This window comes from Electrophorus electricus, chromosome 1 (genome assembly GCF_041902795.1).
Source record: "Electrophorus electricus isolate QZ-2024a chromosome 1, ASM4190279v1, whole genome shotgun sequence".
Taxonomy (NCBI): domain Eukaryota; kingdom Metazoa; phylum Chordata; class Actinopteri; order Gymnotiformes; family Gymnotidae; genus Electrophorus; species Electrophorus electricus.
Window position 1 is genome coordinate 10,201,662 of NC_137497.1, and position 12,059 is coordinate 10,213,720.

Sequence of the window (12,059 nt, forward strand, 5' to 3'; positions counted from 1 at the left end):
TAATCAATACTGCAGTGTTTATTCCTCCATACTCACTACTCTGCATGTCTTCCAACAATATTTTCTGTTTGTATATTAGTGTGTTTGTATTTGTGAAACATTGAATGAGATTTATGTTGTTCTGTTTCCTGTTATGGTGTTAGGGGTGTGATATTTTGATATTTGGACTCTGATTATGGTAACTCCCATTCACTGACTTGTGAACCAACCATCCATTATTTGGTCACCTGTCTTAGGTTGCTAATGAATGTTATTTGTCATGTCTTTGTCCATTTTGTCCTTGGTGAAGACACAGTAGTGTTGAAATGTTGCTGTGTTTGTAAAATTAAAAGGCTGAAAATGTATCAGTGTGTTCCAGACCTTTCAAGCTCTTCTTTACATTTTTATTAGCAGTTCAGATCTTTTAATTCATCATCCTCTGACTGAACTAAATTATTTACTGTATTTACTCGTTTACAGACTATCTGGCTGTGGTCTCACAGAAGAGTCTTGCAAATCTCTCACATGAGTTCTACAAACAGAAAACTCACTGAGAGAACTGGAGATGATTAATAATGACCTGCAGAATTCAGGAGTGGAGCAGCTCTGTGCTGGACTGAAGAGTTCACACTGTAAACTGGAGATTCTCAGGTGAGTTTCTGTGACTATTTTTGAATGTAAATAAAGAGCCATTTTAAAATGGTCAGTGTCAACTCCCTTATAGTACAGTATTAAACTAACATTGCCAGGCAAAGCAATGCAAGGAAATTTACACTTTTATATTATATTATAAAGTTCTCTTCTTTAAATATTTCTAAATATAGTTTTCTGTTGAAACCTCACTGCATTTCATTAAATGACCACACTGTGGAGACAAAGAGTTACATTTCTGATGCATGAGCCGCTATTCAAGTCTAGAAGAGAAATATAACATTGTAAAGAGGAGACACAGATGAGTCCTTGTCCACATGTACAGGTGTATTTATTACAATCCTGCTTCAACTAGGCGCTTTGGCATTTTGTCCACAAGCTGCATTTTTGGTCACCTGAGTGCAGAAATTTTGCAAAATGTCTTACAGGATGAATATATTCAGAAACTCCAACAACAGTGTTGTAAAATGAAGTGTTCTAATGTAAGATTTTCACTGAATGAATTTATCTAGTTTATGTATGGAAACACTGTAAACATCAGTCATTTTCATCTCTCTGCAAATAAAAGCCCTTAAAATCGTATTTAAAATATTTAAAGCTGAACCATCGAGGTTCTGGACACATTACAGGACTCTTTTACAATCACACGATTCCCTTGTGTTTTTGGGTGGGAGACCCTGTTCTCATTATGATTTACATCATGTGTTCAACACATGTTGAGATGAGCTGAACTGACAGCTGTGCTGGAGGAAAGAACTCAACAAGTTAATATTCATTCAATCGACCTGAAAGGTTTATTGGTTATTCATTAAGATAAATCTGTGATCTCTCTCCACAGGTGTTTTTATTAAACATGTAGCTGGCTAATATTAGTAACCTTAAGCTTGCCAAGTTACAGTATATTGTTGGTTACTACTCCTAGATACCTCACACTAACGTCATACTAGCTTGACTTAGGAGTGAATGTTGGCTGCTAATTTTTTCATCAAGCCAGAAACATCAAACAAAAATAGAACAGTGATGGTAGAAGACGTTGGGTCAGCAGAGGGAGAAACTGAGCAGACAGCTGACAGTAAACTCAGGACATCTGAACACAGTAGTGAGGAACAATGTTCAGCACTGGACGAGTGAACCTGTGGACTTAATTACAAGAGAGAAAGAAAGACACACAAGACACAGTAATCAGGAGATTAGGAGGAGAGAAGGAGTGAAGTGTGTGTGTGTGTGTGTGTGTGTGTGTGTGTGCACGCCACAGTGGGTGCCTGATGTACTGTAACAAAGCTAATGAGCCTAATGTTAGCTTCCTTAAATCTAAGGAAATGGCTAGAATATAAAATACTCCTGCTTTTTCGTTTACATTTAGTGTAGAGAGACAGAAAACAACCAGGATGAAGAGAAAGAGTAATGCTATTGCCATGGCAACCTTCTTTAGTAAGATGACAGCAGGAGAGAGAAAAGACAGAAGAACTTGATGGTGAAAGTGTCCAGGAGGAGGACATGGAAGAGAGTGGACACAGCAGACAGAGACAGAGGAGCCAACTGTGTCCACTCTCACTGTAGCCCCACAGGTCTGCTGTAGTGTCAGCTGTGTTCACTCTCACTGTAGCCCCACAGCTCTGCTGTAGTGTCGGCTGTGTCCACTCTCACTGTAGCCCCACAGGTCTGCTGTAGTGTCAGCTGTGTCCACTCTCACTGTAGCCCCACAGGTCTGCTGTAGTGTCAGCTGTGTCCACTCTCACTGTAGCCCCACAGGCCTGCTGTAGTGTCAGCTGTGTCCACTCTCACTGTAGCCCCACAGGCCTGCTGTAGTGTCAGCTGTGTCCACTCTCACTGTAGCCCCACAGGTCTGCTGTAGTGTCAGCTGTGTCCACTCTCACTGTAGCCCCACAGGCCTGCTGTAGTGGCAGCTGTGTCCACTCTCACTGTAGCCCCACAGGCCTGCTGTAGTGGCAGCTGTGTCCACTCTCACTGTAGCCCCACAGGTCTGCTGTAGTGCCAGCTCTGTCCACTCTCACTGTAGCCCCACAGCTCTGCTGACTTGTTTAGTTGTTTTTTTTGTGTTAATGTAAATGGTTCATTTTAGTGAATAAATTAGTTGTGTGAAGTAGTGATATTGTGTGTGTGTGTGTGTGTGTGTGTGTGTGTGTGTGTGTGTGTGTGTGTGTGTGTGTGGTGCATAGCATGTGTGGTGTTTTGTATTACATCAGAACTTTAGATCAGACATTTCTGCATGCATAATTCATCATTTGATACTACATGATTCAGATACACTGAGAATTATAACCACATATAGAAATATAACCACACGTAGAATTATAATCACATGTAGAAGTCTAACCAAATGTAGCAATATAACTACATGTAGAAATATAACCACACACAGAATTAAACCAGACCTCACACTGTTTAGTTTAGGACCAATATAACTACTGTTTATACACAGTAAACCAGACCCCACACTGTTTATTTCAGGACCAATATAACTACTGTTTATACACAGTAAACCAGACCTCACACTGTTTAGTTCAGGACCAATATAACTACTGTTTATACACAGTAAACCAGACCTCACAGTTTAGTTCAGGGCCAATATAACTACTGTTTATACACAGTAAACCAGACCTCACACTGTTTAGTTCAGGACCAATATGACTACTGTTTATACACAGTAAACCAGACCTCACACTGTTTAGTTCAGGACCAAAATAACTACTGTTTACACACAGTAAACCAGACCTATCACTGTTTAGTTCAGAGCCAATATGACTACTGTTTGAAATCTTATTTATTACACAGATTGACACAAGTATGTTTCATTTACTGTTTATAATGCTTCACCTCAATTGAAACGTGTGTGTGTGTGAGGGAGACAGAACTATTATTTGTGTGTGTGTGTGTGTGTGTGTGTATTTGTGTGTGAGAGAAAGAGGGAGAGAGAACTTTTATCTGTATGTGTGCATGAGAGCGAGAGAACTATTATTTGTATGTGTGTGTGAGAGAGAGAGAGAGAGAGAGAGAGAGAGAGAGAGAGAGAGAGAGAGAGAGAAACAGTCATGTCCCCTACATCAGTTTAAACACATTTAAACCTTGTAGCTAGGTTACAGGTGGTTACTAGGTTACAGGTGGTCACTAGGTTACAACCGCGATCACGCTATCCGCGCTTTAGCGATTCACGGTCAAGTCATCCGCGGTTTAAATTCATTGCGCCTATATGCGCGATTTTACGGTATTTCGCTGCTCACCGCAATCTAACTCTCCCTAAGCAAAGAAACAGACTTGCGTATTTTAAAAAGCTTTGATGGACATGCACGTTTACTACATTTAAAAGTACAAAATACAGTTTACTTGATTGAACTAGTTTAATTGCATAATTACATTAAACACAATTGCTAATATATTTACACAGCTTAATAAGCATTGTGGAAAATGCTTTTTCTACATAATGTTTCTCAGAAGATTATTATAGATCTTGATGGCCAGCTGAAACGGGTTATCACTAGTTTAATAAATCTATATTATTATATCATTAATTATATCATTAAATCTATTATTATATCATTAATAAATCTATATTGAAGTTTTACATATTTTTCTGAATTTTAACAAAATGCAAAAACAGTTCCACTACCACATGTGAGTAGAAGCCCTTGACTATTAGCAGAGTAAGTTTGGACACTCACTGCACAATGTCTTCATAAATGCATATTAAAGTCAAACTACCTTTAGGCGAAATAATGCACTCATTTTGTATAGATTGAATTTGCAGAGTATCAGCAGAGTAAGTTTGGACAGATTTCACTCTACTATTTTTCATAAACTCCTATTAAAATAATAATACCTTTGGGTGAATTCATGTACTCATTTCATTCAGGTTGATTTTGGATATCTATTTCTCAGAAATGTCCCATAAAGCCAAGACAGTTCCATGACCACATAAGAGTACATTTATATTTACTTTTACAACATTTGGCAGATGCTCTTATCCAGGACGACTTAGAAAAGTGCTTTGTCATTTCCTCATAGAAAAGATCCTAGCCAGTAAAGTAGGTTAGAGTGCAAGATACCAATGAACTAGAATACTGTTGAAATACAGGGATCAATGCTAATGTCTAGAAGTACAAAATACATTTAAGCTCTATAACAGACAATCAGTGCAATAAACAGTAAGTACTAGAGTTAGTCAACATAGGAGCAGTCAACATCAGAGTAATAAACACCCTACAAGAAGTACTAGAGATTCAGTTAGTCAACATAGGAGCAGGATCAGTGGTCATTTAAATATTCCACAAACAGATGGGTCTTCAGTCTGTGTTTGAAGACTGCGAGGGACTCTGCTGTCGAGACAGCACGCGGAAGTTTAATAATCCCATATTAAAGTCATACTACCATTAGGGGAATTCATGTACTCATTTACAATATGCTGATTTTGGATATCTATTTCTCAGAGATATTCCCATAATGACAAAAAAAATTCCACTATACTATATACTATGGAGTATGTTATGATATCTGTTGTATCTACTGTAGGGTATATTGTAATATTGTATCTACTGTAGAGTACATTGTGATATATGTTGTATTTACTGTAGGGTACATTGTAATATTTGTTGTATCTACTGTAGCCTATATTGTATTGTCTGTTGTATCTACTGTAGGGTATATTGTGATATCTGTTGTATCTACTGTAGGGTATATTGTAATGTCTGTTGTATCTACTTGCAGTCTAGCTATCTGTAATCTTGAGGAAAACACTTGTGAAAGTCTGGCATCAGCTTTGCAAGTTCCAAAAAAAGTATGCATCGCTTAGGATTCTTAGACTTTATCTCTGAGTCACAGGTCCAGAAATGTGACAGTGTTATTACTCCTGTTATCACAGCCAGATGTAGAATTCTGCCAAGATTTTACTGGCATCATCTCATACAGTCTGACATGTAACAGTCTTATAAGACCACTGAAATCACACAGTGTAAGTCCAGCTTTAGGGTTCTTTTGATGTAGGTTAATAGTGCACTAGAGTTCTGAAGAGCTGAATAAAAATAAGAGCTAAAATAAACACAGACAGCAGCGATCTGGAGAAGAGTGAACAAAACCATCTGCCATGGAGGACGCCGGAGAGAGATGAGAGTGGAGGAACCTCCACTACAGTTACCAGCCTCTCTAGCTGCCCCATGCAGGCTGCTCTGGAAGTGCATCTCACTCTCTGTCTCTCTACCTGTTTCCCTCCTTTCTGCAGACTGTCTGGTTGTTTGGTCACAGAGGAAGGCTGTTCTTCTCTGGCTTCAGCTCTGAGGTCAAACCCCTCCCACCTGAAAGAACTGGACCTGACGTACAATCACCCAGGAGAGTCAGGAGTGAAGCTGCTCTCTTCTAGACTGGAGGATCCCCACTGCAGATTGGACACTCTCAGGTATGGAACGTTAGTGTGTGCATGTGTATGGGGGTTTGTTTGTGTGTGCTTACTTGTATATATATGTGTGTGTGTGTGTGTGTGGGTGTGTGTGTGTGTGTGTGTGTGTGTGTGCGTGTGTGTTTCTGTGTTGGTGTCTGTGTGTGTTTATGAAAGAGTGAGAATGAGAAAATACTGAAAACTGAGTCTTCCATTCCTGAGTAGTGCAGTTCCCATATCATACTGTGGTGGCTGGTGAGTTCACTCTCCATCATTCTCCTGTAGGAACTGCTGAGTTTTAGTTGACATGCTACATTTCCTCAGCCTCCTCAGGAAATACAGATGCTGTTCTGTCAGGAGTTTATAAACTCTGTTCCATTTTTTGAGGTTAGTTGTAATTCATTTATGAACCACAGGGTGTCAGTAGCAGCGATTCGGTTCATGTGTGTAGCGATCGTAGAGTGAGAGAATACAACTCCAAGAGTTCTAGTTATTGTAGTTATTATAGTTATTGTAGTTATTATAGCCGTGCTAATGCAGTTGTCTGCGTACATCTCATACCTGTTGAAAACATTGTGGTTGTGTGTAGTTTATTGTATTGTTATTTGTAATCACAGATCATTATTTGGTGGATAATGTTATTCTCTGTGAAGTTTGCTGCATTGTGTTTTGTGTATATCGGTACTTGTTGTGGCTGGCTTGTTGTTGATTTGTCTTTCATGTGATTCAGTTTCACGTTTCCTCCTGTTGTCAATAAAACTGTGAACAAGAGCTGAACATTTTCAGAGTTCTGATGTCAGGAGAGTGTTTACCTGCAAGTCATGCTGTGTATCGTACATAAACAGAGGACACAGCAGATACTGTTGGGATTTCTTTATGATGTGGTGTTTGTTGTAGGTCCAGGTGAGGTCCTCACTGATGTGGGGTGTGTGTTGTAGGTCCAGGTGAGGTCTTCACTGATGTGGGCTGTGTTGTAGGTCCAGGTGAGGTCCTCACTGATGTGGTGTGTGTTGTAGGTCCAGGTGAGGTCCTCACTGATGTGGTGTGTGTTGTAGGTCCAGGTGATGTCCTCACTGATGTGGGGTGTGTTGTAGGTCCAGGTGAGGTCCTCACTGATGTGGGGTGTGTGTTGTAGGTCCAGGTGAGGTCCTCACTGGTGTGGGGTGTGTTGTAGGTCCAGGTGAGGTCCTCAGTGATGCGTTGTGTGTGTTGTAGGTCCAGGTGAGGTCCTCAGTGATGCGTTGTGTGTGTTGTAGGTCCAGATGAGGTCCTCAGTGATGCGTTGTGTGTGTTGTAGGTCCAGGTGAGGTCCTCACTGATGCGGTGGGGTGTGTCGTAGGTCCAGGTGAGGTCCTCACTGATGTGGGGTGTGTGTTGTAGGTCCAGCTCAGGTCCTCACTGATGTGGGGTGTGTGTTGTAGGTCCAGCTCAGGTCCTTACTGATGTGGGGTGTGTTGTAGGTCCAGGTGAGGTCTTCACTGATGTGGGGTGTGTGTTGTAGGTCCAGCTGAGGTCCTCACTGATGTGGGGTGTGTTGTAGGACCAGGTGAGGTCCTCACTGATGTGGGGTGTGTTGTAGGACCAGGTGAGGTCCTTACTGATGTGAACTCCAGGAAGGTGAAGGAGTTCACATCCATCTCTCCTGTCTGTAGTGGGGTGTGCTGCTGCTTCTCCTTCCTCCTTGGGTTAACAATCATCTTCTTGGTCTTGTCTACTTTCAGGGAGAGATTGTTGTCATGACACCATGTCACCATGTCTGTCGCCTCCCTCCTGTATGCTGTCTCATCCAGTGATCAGGCAAACCAGTTTGATGATGCTGGTGTTATACTGGGCGGCCACACAGTCCTGGGGGGTCCCAGAGTTCAGTCCTTGTGCTGGATGTACATTGCCAGTTCTGACTGACTGATTCTGTCTGTTAGAAAGTTCAGCCCCCATTTACAGAAGGAGGGTGTGAGTCCAATGGTGAGTGTTTCAGTCAGTTTGGTTGGGGTGACTGTGTTGACTGCTGAGCTGTAATCAGTGAACAGCACTGGAACATAACTGTCCATGTCCTCCAGATGTGTGAGAGACGTGTGGATGTCAGTGCTGACAGTGTCCTCGGTGCACTGGTTCTGGTGGGCTGTAAACTGGTGGGGTCCTCTGGACAATAACGGACATTACAGTAGTAAGAATATAGACAATAAGGAGCAGAATAAGTAGTGAGATGGAGAAAAATAAATAAAGAAATATGGAACAATAAGCAATTAATGTCTAGTGTGGTTTTCTAGAAGTCCTAGTCTGGTCCCGACGGTGTGCACATGACCGAAACTCTTCCTGTATGAGATCATCCATGAAGGGCAGCGGGGAAGTAGCTGTGTGGGGTGGAGGTGTGGGGGGCTACAACAGGGGGCATCATGGGGTGGTGGGAGGAGCCATGGCAGCTGAGACAGTAACGTCATGACATCAGGGGTAGGTGAACCTCAGCAGACAGAGAGACTAGATTATTAGACATGTCCAGGTAGAGGGTGTGGAAATTAGGAAACTATGATGTGCAAAGATGGACTTTGGCAGATGTAGCTGTGGCAGCACAGCTAAAAGGAACCACAGGCATGATCAACACTGCGCCGCTCTCAGTCAACAAACTAGAGAGACAAAAGAGAGGTGAAGTGACAACATCATCACATCCCAGTTTACCAGAACTCTCAATGCCCAGAACGATGTGTGTGTCTGAAATGGAGAGAGAGAGCGAGAACTATTATCTTTGTGTGTTTGTGTGAGAGAGAGACAGAACTATTATCTGTGTGTGTGTGAGAGAGAGAGACAGAACTATTATCTGTGTTTGTGAGAGAGAGAGAGAGAGAGAGAGAGAATTATTATCTGTGTGAGACATAGAGAGAGAACTATTATCTGTGTGTGTGTGTGAGAGAGAGAGAGAGAGAGAGAGAGAGAGAGAGAATTATTATCTGTGTGAGACAGAGAGACAGAACTATTATCTGTGCGAGAGAGAGAGAAAGAGCTACAGAACTATTATCTGTGTGTGAGACAGAGAGCGAGAGAGAGAGCGACAGAACTATTATCTGTGTGTGAGACAGGGAGAGACAACTATTATCTGTGTGTGAGACAGAACTTTTCTGTGTGTGAGAGAGAGAGAGACAGAACTGTTATCTGTGTGAGAGAGAGAGAGAGAGCGACAGAACTATTATCTGTGTGTGGAACACAGAGAGAGAGAGAGAGAGAGAGAAAGAGAGAAAGACAGAACTAATAACTGTGTGTGTGTGAGAGAGAGAGACAGAAATATTATCTGTGTGAGAGAGAGAGAGAGAGAGAGAGAGACAGAACTATTATCTGTGAGAGAGAGAGAGAGACAGAACTATTCTCTGTGTGTGTGTGAGAGAGAGAGACAGAACTATTATCTGTGTGTGAGAGAGAGAGAGAGACAGAACTATTATCTGTGTGTGAGAGAGAGAGAGACAGAACTATTATCTGTGTGTGAGAGAGAGAGAGACAGAACTATTATCTGTGTGTGAGAGAGAGAGAGAGAGACAGAACTATTATCTGTGTGTGTGTGAGAGAGAGACAGAACTATTATCTGTGTGTGTGTGAGAGAGAGAGAGAGAGAGAGACAGAACTATTATCTGTGTGTGAGAGAGAGACAGACAGTACTATTATCTGTGTGTGTGTGTGTGTGTGTGTGTGTGTGTGAGAGAGAGAGAGAGACTGAACTATTTTCCGTGTGAGAGAGAGACAGAACTATTATTTGTGTGTGTGTGAGAGAGACAGAACTATTATCTGTGTGTGAGAGAGAGAGAGAGACAGAACTATTATCTTTGTGTGTGAGAGAGAGAGAGAGATAGAGAGAGACAGAACTATTATCCGTGTGAGAGAGAGAGAGAGAGAGACAGAACTATTATCTGTGTGTGTGTGTGAGAGAGAGACAGAACTATTATCTGTCTGTGAGAGAGAGAGAGAGAGACAGAACTATTATCTGAAAGAGAGAGTGACATAACTATTATCTGTGTGTGTGTGAGAGAGAGAGAGAAAGCGAGAGAGAGAGAACTATCTGTGAGAGAGAGAGAGAGAGAGAGAGAGAGAGAGAGAGAGAGACAGAACTATTATCTGTGTGTGTGTGAGAGAGAGAGACAGAACTATTATCTGTGTGTGAGAGAGAGAGAGAGACAGAACTATTATCTGTGTGTGAGAGAGAGAGAGACAGAACTATTATCTGTGAGAGAGAGAGAGAGAGAGAGAGAGACAGAACTATTATCTGTGTGTGAGAGAGAGACAGAACTATTATCTGTTTGTGAGAGAGAGAGAGAGAGAGACAGAGAACTATTTTCCGTGTGAGAGAGAGACAGAACTATTATCTGTGTGTGAGAGAGAGAGAGAGAGACAGAACTATTATCTGTGTGTGTGTGAGAGAGAGACAGAACTATTATCTGTGTGTGTGAGAGAGAGAGAGAGACAGTACTATTATCTGTGTGTGTGTGTGTGTGTGTGTGTGTGTGTGTGTGTGTGTGTGAGAGAGAGAGAGAGAGAGAGAGAGAGAGAGACAGAACTATTTTCCGTGTGAGAGAGAGAGAGACAGAACTATTATCTGTGTGTGTGAGAGAGAGAGAGAGAGAGAGACAGAACTATTATCTTTGTGTGTGAGAGAGAGAGAGACAGAACTATTATCCGTGTGAGAGAGAGAGAGACAGAACTATTATCTGTGCGAGAGAGAGAGAAAGAGCAACAGAACTATTACCTGTGTGTGAGAGAGAGAGAGACAGAACTATTATCTGTATGTGAGAGAGAGAGAGAGAGAGACAGAACTATTATGTGTGTGAGACAGAGAGAGACAGAACTGTTGTGTGAGACTGAGAGAGAGAGAGGGAGACAGACAGAAATATTATCTGTGTGTGAGAAAGAGAGAGAGACAGACAGAACTATTATCTGTGTGTTTGTGAGAAAGAGAGAGACAGAACTATTATCTTTGTGCGAGACAGTGAGAGAGAGAGACAAAACTGTTGTGAGACCGAGAAAGAGAGAGAGAGAGAGAGAGAGAGGGAGAGAGACAGAAATATATCTGTGTGTGAGACAGAGAGAGAGAGAGAAACAGAACTGTTATCTGTGAGAGAGAGACAGAACTATTATCTGCGAGAGAGAGAAAGAGCGACAGAACTATTATCTGTGTGTGTGTGAGAGAGAGAGATCTATTCTGTGTGAGACACAGAGAGAGAGAACTAATAACTGTGTGTGAGAGAGAGAGAGAGAGAGAGAGAGAGACAGAACTATTTTCTTTGTGTGTCAGAGAGAGAGAGAGAGAGAGAGAGAGACAGAACTATTATCTGAGAGAGAGATATAGAGAGAGATAGACAGAACTATTATCTGTGTGTGTGTGAGATAGAGAGAGAGAGACAGAACTTATCTCTGAGAGAGAGAGAGAGAGAGAAAAAGAGAGAGAGATACAGAACTATTATCTGTGTGTGTGTGATAGAGAGAGAAAGAGAGAGAGAGACAGATCTATTATCTTTGTGAGACAGAGAGAGAGAACTAATAACTGTGTGAGAGAGAGAGAAATACAGAACTATTATCTGTGTGTGTGAGAGAGAGAGAGAGAGAGAGAGAGAGAGAGAGAGAGACAGAACTATTATCTGTGTGTGAGACAGAGAGAGAGAAAGAAAGAACTATTATCTGTGTGAGAGAGAGACAGAACTATTATCTGTGTGTGAGACAGAGAGAGACAGAACTATTATCTGTGTGTGTGAGAGAGAAATAGAGAGAGAGAGAGAGAGACAGAACTATTATCTGAGAGAGAGAGACAGAACTATTATCTGAGAGAGAGATAGAACTATTATCTGTGTTTTAGAGACAGAACTATTATCTGTGTTTGTGTGAGAGAGAGAGAGAGAACTATTATCTGTGAGAGAGATAGAGAGAGAGAGATCTATTATCTGTGTGTGAGAGAGAGAGAGAGATAGACAGAACTATTATCTGTGTGTGTGAGAGAGAGAGACAGAACTGTTATCTGTGAGAGAGAGAGACAGAACTATTACCTGTGTGAGAGAGAGAAAGAGAGAGAGAC

The 12,059-nt window shown here is 41.6% G+C and overlaps 1 pseudogene across 1 annotated transcript in view; it reads left to right on the plus strand.

The window, feature by feature from the left end:
- LOC145657025 (NLR family CARD domain-containing protein 3-like) overlaps positions 1–12,059 on the plus strand; it is a 40,093-nt pseudogene that overhangs the window by 15,717 nt on the left and 12,317 nt on the right. The window contains exons 7-8 of the transcript XR_014122820.1: positions 460–630; positions 5,864–6,037. The product of XR_014122820.1 is annotated as an NLR family CARD domain-containing protein 3-like (transcript). The remainder of the gene's footprint in view (positions 1–459; positions 631–5,863; positions 6,038–12,059) is intronic.